Source organism: Meriones unguiculatus, chromosome 1, assembly GCF_030254825.1.
Source record: "Meriones unguiculatus strain TT.TT164.6M chromosome 1, Bangor_MerUng_6.1, whole genome shotgun sequence".
NCBI lineage: Eukaryota > Metazoa > Chordata > Mammalia > Rodentia > Muridae > Meriones > Meriones unguiculatus.
The window spans coordinates 146,996,120-147,004,656 of NC_083349.1; the positions used below are offsets into that span (position 1 = coordinate 146,996,120).

Here is an 8,537-nt window from a genome sequence, read left to right on the forward strand (position 1 = left end):
TCTTTGTTCAGCCCCCTCTTCTTGGTCTACATCTATTTTTAAAAATAGTTTGACTTCTACCTTTGTGTATTTTTAGTTTTTAATCTAGATTAAGAATATAATTACAATCATGTAATATTGTCTTTTCCAATCTAACTTAATCTGCTTAACATGATGACCTCCAGTTCAACCCATTTTATTTTCAAATAATAAAATTTGGATTTTTCCTTTATTGTATAATGCTACCCTGTCTATATTAATAACATTATTCTTATATACTCATATTTATTAATGGGTCCCTATGTTGACACCACAATTTGCATATGATGAATAATAAAAACAATATATGGTTAATGCATTTATATTTTAGATATTTTATTTATTTTGAGTATGGTTGTATGTCTCCAGCTAGCCAAGAACTCATAGCAATCTCCTGCCTCAGTCTCAGGAGAGCTGGGATTACTATCATATAAAATTACATCCAACTTGTAGGTTGTAAATAGGCCTTAATGATAGTGACTTCGAATTACCATGGGGCTATAAGTAACTAAATATTAAAAATACAAATAACTTTTCTATAGCCAGGTACTCTGAAATGATGCAGATCTTGAAGTCCTCTGTTTTGAGCAAACACATCCTTACAGTTTTATGACTGTCACCATTATTTTTGTGACACAATCATCTGATAATAAATTGGACCATTTGCCATGATCCTAGAGGAAAAACAGTTCTCTCTGTGTCTCTGTGTGTATGTGTGCTCACATAGGCTATGTTTGAAACTAATGGGAATGAGTTCTTAAAATCACGGAGGAAGGAGTTTGGGGAAGTCTTACTGAGTGTGCCAGGAACTATAAAACTCATTGTCTCTACAGGGAACCCTGGGAAAGTGTGATCAGAGAGTCTTCAAAAGCCCAGTCATGAAGAGCCGTAGATTTGCCTAGAATTGTGGAGGCAGACGCTGTCCAACAAAGTCATGTGGGTAAGGATTTCATTGCCTTCTACTCTACTACCTCACGTATGTGTTTTCTCTGCCCTGTAGCTTTGCAGGCCCTAGGCATCTTTATATAACAGTACGCTGACACAAAATTTGAGTCCAGAAATACATCTTAAATAAATTTTGTTTTTGTTTTGAGGAAATGTGCTCCTACACGGAATCTTTAAGACTTGCCTTTTGCTGTAATTAAAGCATTGTATAGTGAAATATATACAAAGTCCCCGAGATACCCCAGCACAGAGGATAGCCTTGGCTTCACAGCAGAAAAAGTCATAGGTCAAAGGACTATCTGCTTTTTCTCAATTATTCAGCCTCAAGAAAGTTGGAAACATCTTGTCAGATTCTAGATGTAATAATTCTATGACAGGGTCCAGGGGGAATGGGCTCTCCTGTTACAGACGTTTGAAGAAGACATGCTCTAGCGTTTACAGGTCTGGTGGTGGGGCACAATGTTAAGGTTCTTCTCTCTATATGGGTTCCCTTAAGATGCCTTACATCCACTTACTGCAATTTGTAAATTTTCAAGGTTTCCTTTTAAAAATATTTTGCGGAAGCAAATTTAATAACCTTAAATTACACAGATTTAGGGTCTAAACTTAGTAAATTTGAAAATATATGTATGATGCCATCAGCACAGAGTGTGTCGTCTGTTCTCTCTCCTCCGAGAGTATAACCCTCTTGTGCACTTTTCTTACTGTGCATGTTTTGGATAAAAACATATTGCATATAATCTACCTACTGAGCACATTGTATAGTGGATGGTGCAGTATTATTATTTGTAAGGTACATGTAATACATGTAAACACAGCAGAATCTATGACTTGTCCATCTTATGTAACTGAAATATTGATTTTTGTTTATTATATGGAAAAAAGCAAGGAGGAAAGCAAACGAATAAACTAACAACAAAACCAGCTTGACATAGTCTATGGACAACCTAAGAGTTAACAGCTCATTTGTTGTCATAGAGTTTCTCTGGCATAAAAAGCCCCAATAAATCCAATGCCATCATAACATAATCTCTTGCCCTTTCAATATACTTCATTTAGTTCAACTTTGGCAAGCGTATGTTGTCTTTCTGTAAGAAATGAGTTACTGCAAAATAAGAAAAATGCGTTAAAGTAGGTTTATCTATACTTCTCTTCACTGTAAATTAATTGTCAAGCTCTTCTTTTAAAAATGTAAAACCAAAAAATACATTAAAGCACAGAAATGGCATAAACTAAAATATGTCACTTTCTGTCTTCTCAGATCACTTGTCCCACAAAGACACACAGGGCTCTTACTTCATCACCAAACTCATTACCTGCTTCCAGACATGTTCCTGTTCTTGTCATCTCTTGGATATATTTCAGAAGGTGAGTGCTTTCTTTGCAGCTCATTTCTTTTTCTATAAAGGATTCACTATACTCACTTCCCACATGTCAATAATATAATGAGACATGTAAAAATAAGATGGGACCTGCTTTTTTCATTCAGCTGTTAAAAAAAATAGAGTTTGAAAAAAAGATGTCAATATATCACAGAATTCTAAAATGATCAGATACATACAGATTATACACTTGCACGTTATGAATTATTAGGTAAATCCTGGGCTTTCTCATGGGATGAATTAATTTTGAAAAGGAAAAAGATTATTAATAGGAGCAGAAGAAAAGTTAGCTGTTTATAAATCCAAAATCATAAAGGATAGTAGTATTTGTAAGAAAACAAGAATATTTTGCTTTGTTGCAGCAATTGGGTTTTCTATGAATAGAGAACTTGGAAGTTAATTATTATTTTAAATTGAAAATAGTTTTTTTTTTCCTTAAATAATATATTCTGACTATGGCTTTCTCTCCCTCTACTTTTCCCAGTTCCTCCCCACCTCCCAGTCAGAACCACCACTTTTCTATCTTTCATTAGAAAAGAAACAGGATTCCAAGGGATGATGAAATAAATAAAACAAAGTAGCACACTTAGGAATCCCATAAAAACACTAAACTGGAAGCCATACCAAACCGAGTTCAGACTCACACAGGCCCTGTACATGCTGTTAGTTCAAATGAGCTTTGATCAGGATGATTTAGAGGGCTTTGTTTCCATGGCATTCTCCACCCGCTTAGGATCCTCCACTTCCACACCATCCCCTGCGCCCTGACAGAAAGGACTTGATGGAGTCATCTCAGTTAAGGTTGAGTATGCCAAGGCCCCTCATTCTCTGCATAATGTCTGGCTGTGAGTGACTGTCACTGTACTCATTTCCATCTGTTGAAGAGGTACTTTTCAGTGCTTAGAGGAAAATACCACTTGTGGCTTTTTTTTTTTTTTTTTTGGTCTGGTCTGATTTTGTGGTTTGGGAACGATAGTATGTGGTTTTACTCTAGTTCAGATATGGATTCCATTTTGTGGACTGTGATTTCAGTTATTGGCTGGCTACTCCACAAACTTTATATCACCATTGCACTAGCATATCTTACAGGCAAGATACTATTTGAATAATTTTTTGCATATTAGCTGTCTATCAGATATGTAGTTGGTAAAAAGTCTGTTCTGTAGGCTAGTTGTCTTATGCTGTAGGTAAGACTTCAAGTATTATATTAAATAGGTATGGAGAGAGTGGACAACCTTGTTTGCTCCTGAGTTTAGTGGAATTGTTTTGTTTATTTGTTTTTTGTTGTTTTGTTTTTGTTTTTTTCCATCTAAGTTGACGTTGGCTATGGTCTTGCTGCAAACTGCCTTTATTGTGTTGAGGTATGTCCCTGGTATCCCTAATCTCTCTAGCAATTTTATCACGAAGGGGTGTAAGGCTTTTGCAAAGACCCTTTCTGGATGTAAAGATCATGTTGGGATAATCATATGATTACATTTTTCAGTTTGTTTATAAATTATAAAGTAGCATTTATCAATTTACATATATTGAACCATCTCTGCATTTAAGGGATGAAGCCTACTTGATTATGGTGAATGATTGTTTTCATATGTTCTTGGATTCAGTTTGCAAAATTTTTATTGAGAATTTTTGCACCTATGTTCAATAGGGCAAATGGTTTGTTGTTCTATCTTTTTGTTGAGCCTTTATGTTGCTTGGTTGTCATATAACTGGGCCATTGTAAAATGAATAGAGCAGTGTTCTTTTTGTTTGGTGGACTAATTTGACAAATATTCACATTAATTGTTCTTTGAAAGTCTTATAGAATTGTGGGAAGCAAAAGTTCTTTCTCAAGCTGTGGACAGATGCTTGCCTGGCAAGCTGCTTTGTTACAGAGCATTCAGAAAACAATAAAATACAAAAAAAACAACAAAAAACCCCCATGTTTTCACCCTAGCCTTTAACTTGAAACAGAAGTAAGTAGAATGTTTTGCCAAGTTTCTTTAAGTCATCTGTGAGACCTTTGACCACATCTGCCTTACAGGAATGTAGATGCCTTTGAAAACAAGTTTAACTGTTTTCCATGAACCTCGTCCTTGTACCGATGTGAATTGTTTTGCTTTGTCTTTAAAAAGGGGCTGGGGAATAAACTTGGTGCTTTTCAGTATTGACTGATGGACATCTCAAAACCATCCTAAGTTTTCTGTGTCTTTCTTTTAACCTGTGATTTCTCAATCCCCACTCTCTGTTGTGTCTAAAATTACCTACGGTCAGTTCTGTCATGAAACTCTGTGGTAAAACCACCTGGCCCTAGATAGTTTGGGTTGGGAGAATTTAATTACTCAGTTCTGTATTTGTGTATCGATGGTAAGTAGGATGTGATTGCTTAATGCAAGCAAATAGGCTTAATAAGTCAGCTATTGCTGATTGTGAGATTCAGCTGGGATTCAAACCTTAAAAAGATGTTACTGAGATTTTTAATTTACCTCAGTTGACTGAGGTAAATTAATTTACTTCATCTTGACTGGAGTTAAAATTAGGTCATCTTACATCCAATGTCCATCCCATTTGTCTTTCTAAGTGAGGATTGATCATTGTACCCTGGGTCTTCTTTAGGTATATAGATTTCAGTATGTTTATCCTATCTTTTAGGTCTATATAAATGAGTATATACCATGTGTGTCTTTCTGCTTTTGGGATATCTCACTCAGGATGATCATTTCCAGGTCCTACCATTTTCCTGCAAATTTCATGATTTCCTTGTTTTTAATTGCTGAGTGGTATTCTATTGTGTAAAAGTACCACAATTTCTGTATCCATTCTTTAACTGAGGGACATCTGTTATTTCCAGGTTCTGGCTATTACAAATAAAGCTGCTATAAACATGGCTGAGTAAATGTCCTTGTTGTATACTTTAACCTCTTTTGGATATATGCCTAGGAGTGGTATAGCTGGATCTTGAGGAAGCAGTATTCCTGATTGTCTGAGAAAGTGTCAGATTGATTTTCAAAGAGGTTGTATAAGTTTGCATTCCCACCAGCAATGGAGGAGGGTTCCCCTTTCTCCAAACAAGTAACATGACAAGAGCCTACCACAGAGAGCCTCTAAAAGACTACCTAGCAGTGTATCAAAGCAGGTATTAAGACTCATAACCAAACCTTCAGCAGAGTGCAGGGAAACATAAAAAAAGGGGGGGGGGAGTTAATATGACCTGGAGAGGACAGGAGCTCCACAAGGACCAAATATACCTGGGCACAGGGGTCTTTTATGAGACTGTTTCTCCCACCAAGGACCATGTATGGATGTAACCTAGAAACTCTGCTCAGATGTAGCCTTTGGTAGCTCAGTATCCAAGTGGGTATCCTAATAAGGGGAACAGGGACTGTTTCTGACATGAACTCAATGGTGGGCTCTTTGACCTCCTCCCCCACTCCCTCCCTGAGGAAGGAGCAATCCTGTTAGGCTACACAGGAGGACTTTACAGCCAGTCCTGAAGATACCTGATAAACCAGTATCAGATGAAAGGGGAGGAGGTCCTCCCCTATCAGTGGACTTGGAAAGGGGTAGGGAGGAGATGAGGGAGGGAGGGTGGGATTGGGAGGGAAAGAGGGAGCGGGAAACAGAGGGATACAAAGTTAACAAACGGTAACTAATATTAAAAAATAAAAATTAAAAAAAAAATAGGTCATCTTCCGAACTGAATTCTCATGAATAGAAGTGGGAAGATCTCTACTTAGGCAGGATGTTCACTTCTGTGTAGAGTGTAATTCTACATGGGCTTGGGTAGTAATGCTGACTGAAAGTATCCATTAACTTAACCTCATCCAAACAACTCTGCACTATAGTGAAGCATGTTTTCTGTGAATCTTGAAGCTTTTATAGTCCACAGTTTATTTTTTGGTTTTAGGTGTAACAGTCATTTGAGAAGGCAAGTATTAATTTCTAGGTGCTCATCATTGATTGGGCAACCCAGACAAGGTATTTCTACCTCTTTCCTAGCAACTGAGAACAGTAAGTAGATTTCCCAGTAGAAACCTCAACTTGGATGGCCAAGCTGATCTTCTAGGTTGGCCTAGTTCATTGGTTACCAGCAAGTTTTCATTATACTTCCATACATTTAGATTCCATTTATCATTTCAAACAATCAAGCAAATAATAAAAGTTATTGGTAAAACCAAACAACAATAAATGGCAGAAGGATTAATTTAACAATTTGTTGTTGAATATTAATATTTAATATTGATTTATGTTTTAGTTAAATCGTGGTTATTCTTAAACCAGTTGTATACTCAAATCACCACACAGAGATTAGGCTTTATTTAATTAACCTAGAGCACAATAGCTGGGCAATAGTTACTCCATCCTAAACCTCCAAGCCCGCAGAGTTTCCTACCACTCAGATTTTACACATTATACTTGCTTTCAGTCATATCTTTGGTCCGGTTCATCTCTCCTCCTGGTTCCAAGTGCTCTCCTCCTGAATCTCCTCTCCTACTTCTTCCACTGGCTTCTTTCTCCTCCCCTCTGGACCAGGAAGTCCAATCCTATTCTCTCCATTGTGCAGCATTGGCTGGTTGTTTAATTGAAAATACAGAGAACAAATGGTGGCCTGTTAACACAAACTTGAGACAGGTGATGCTTAGAACAAACATCACAATGCAATGTCCAGACTGGAACCGGATAGTGGGGTAGAAAAATCAGCATTTGAATGAACAAAGGTAAATTGTATACAAGAACATTATACCAACAACAATTATTAAAGTAAATTATATTGTGCTCATATACTTTTTTTAGTGTATATATCATCTCTGTCTTATGATGTATCTTTTTTCTCTCCTGTATGAACCACAAAGAATCCAAGTAGGTGTCAAGGTATCATGTTCTTCCTAATCATAGGAAGAATATGATTAGCCATCAATGATGAGTGAATGGATTCTCTATGGAATAAACATGCTTTCTTTCCTTTGCAGAAGCAAGAAACAATAGAAGATTATCAGCTTAAAGAAGTGATTTTGGCCAAGGATCATGTTGTGTACCTACTGTTCAGAAACAGGGAAGCCGAGAAAAGAATAATTGGGAATTCAAGGCCAGCCTGAGTAAACACTCTTCGCCAAAAGAGAACATGCATTGAATTGTGCACGTAAAATAAAAAGAAGCCACTAACTGTGTCTATTTGAGTTGTTTAATGGAGAATATATTTAAATTAAAATGTTAGTAAGTTGAAATGATGGGGAAAAACAAACTATGATTTCTAACTTTCAGGCTCATATGATGTCCACCTTGCTGAAAGAGAAAAGCGGGAAGCTTAGCTCCGGTAGTAGAGTGAAAGAAAATGGTGAGTCTGATAGTCAGCTTTTAATTGTACACTTCACCTTGGAAACAAGCATGCCAGTGAGCCATTGTGTTGACTAGGTTGCCTGATGAAGGAAGGCCTAGCCTAAGAGTGGGAAGCATCATCCAAATGTCTGAGCTCATCATCCAAGCTGAGCACAGGAGCCCATCACTTCCTTCTTCTCAGGTATGGGCACAAAGTGACCAGCTGCTCTAAGTTTATGCAACCTTAATGGCTATCATGATGGACTGTACCATAAAAACTCTTAACTGGGGAGGGGCAAGATGGTGGCGCCGGGAGGACTCTCATTCTGAGCAGCAGCATCAGGATCAGCACAGTGACCAGTAATCAGAACTCGTGGCCATAAAACACAGTCATTGTGTTTCCCAGGTGAGAGAATACCCCACGGTGGGGGATTCAATCAGCTTTTAACTCACCCGGCTAAACCGCGGAAGAGACCCTGGTTCCGCCAGACGCTTGGCTGCCGGCCGCCAGCCCGAGCCCCAGCCCAGAGCCACAAGCCAGTGTCTCTGGTCACGGTCCCAGACTGAACCTTGGGCACCACACTATCAGAGACTGGAATCTTCAGTCGAGAGATAACCCCAGGGTACAGGAAACGACTGGGACTGGCCTTAGGTCACCCAGACATCCCCTAGAAAAGACTCGGGTTCCACAGGCACCCCAGGAGCCAGCCTGGAGCCAGAGCGGGGGACCCAGGTTCCGGCACAGAGCCCTGCCTGCCTGCGTGCCTAACTCGCCGCCTGAGATAGAACTGTGGGCACCAGGGCACCAGCGAATGAGTTTCACTGTCCGGTGCAAACACACAGGGAGGGAAACGGCTGGTCTGATCTCAGAGCACTCAGCCGACACCCCCAGCCTGA

At 38.6% G+C, this 8,537-nt stretch overlaps 1 long non-coding RNA gene across 1 annotated transcript; it reads left to right on the forward strand.

Moving 5' to 3' along the window:
• The first annotated feature begins 850 nt into the window (after nt 1-850).
• LOC132648286 (uncharacterized) lies at nt 851-7,470 on the forward strand. Its single transcript, XR_009586652.1, has 3 exons — nt 851-958; nt 2,225-2,331; nt 7,295-7,470. It is a non-coding gene; the product is annotated as an uncharacterized LOC132648286 (long non-coding RNA).
• Nucleotides 7,471-8,537: the final 1,067 nt, after the last annotated feature.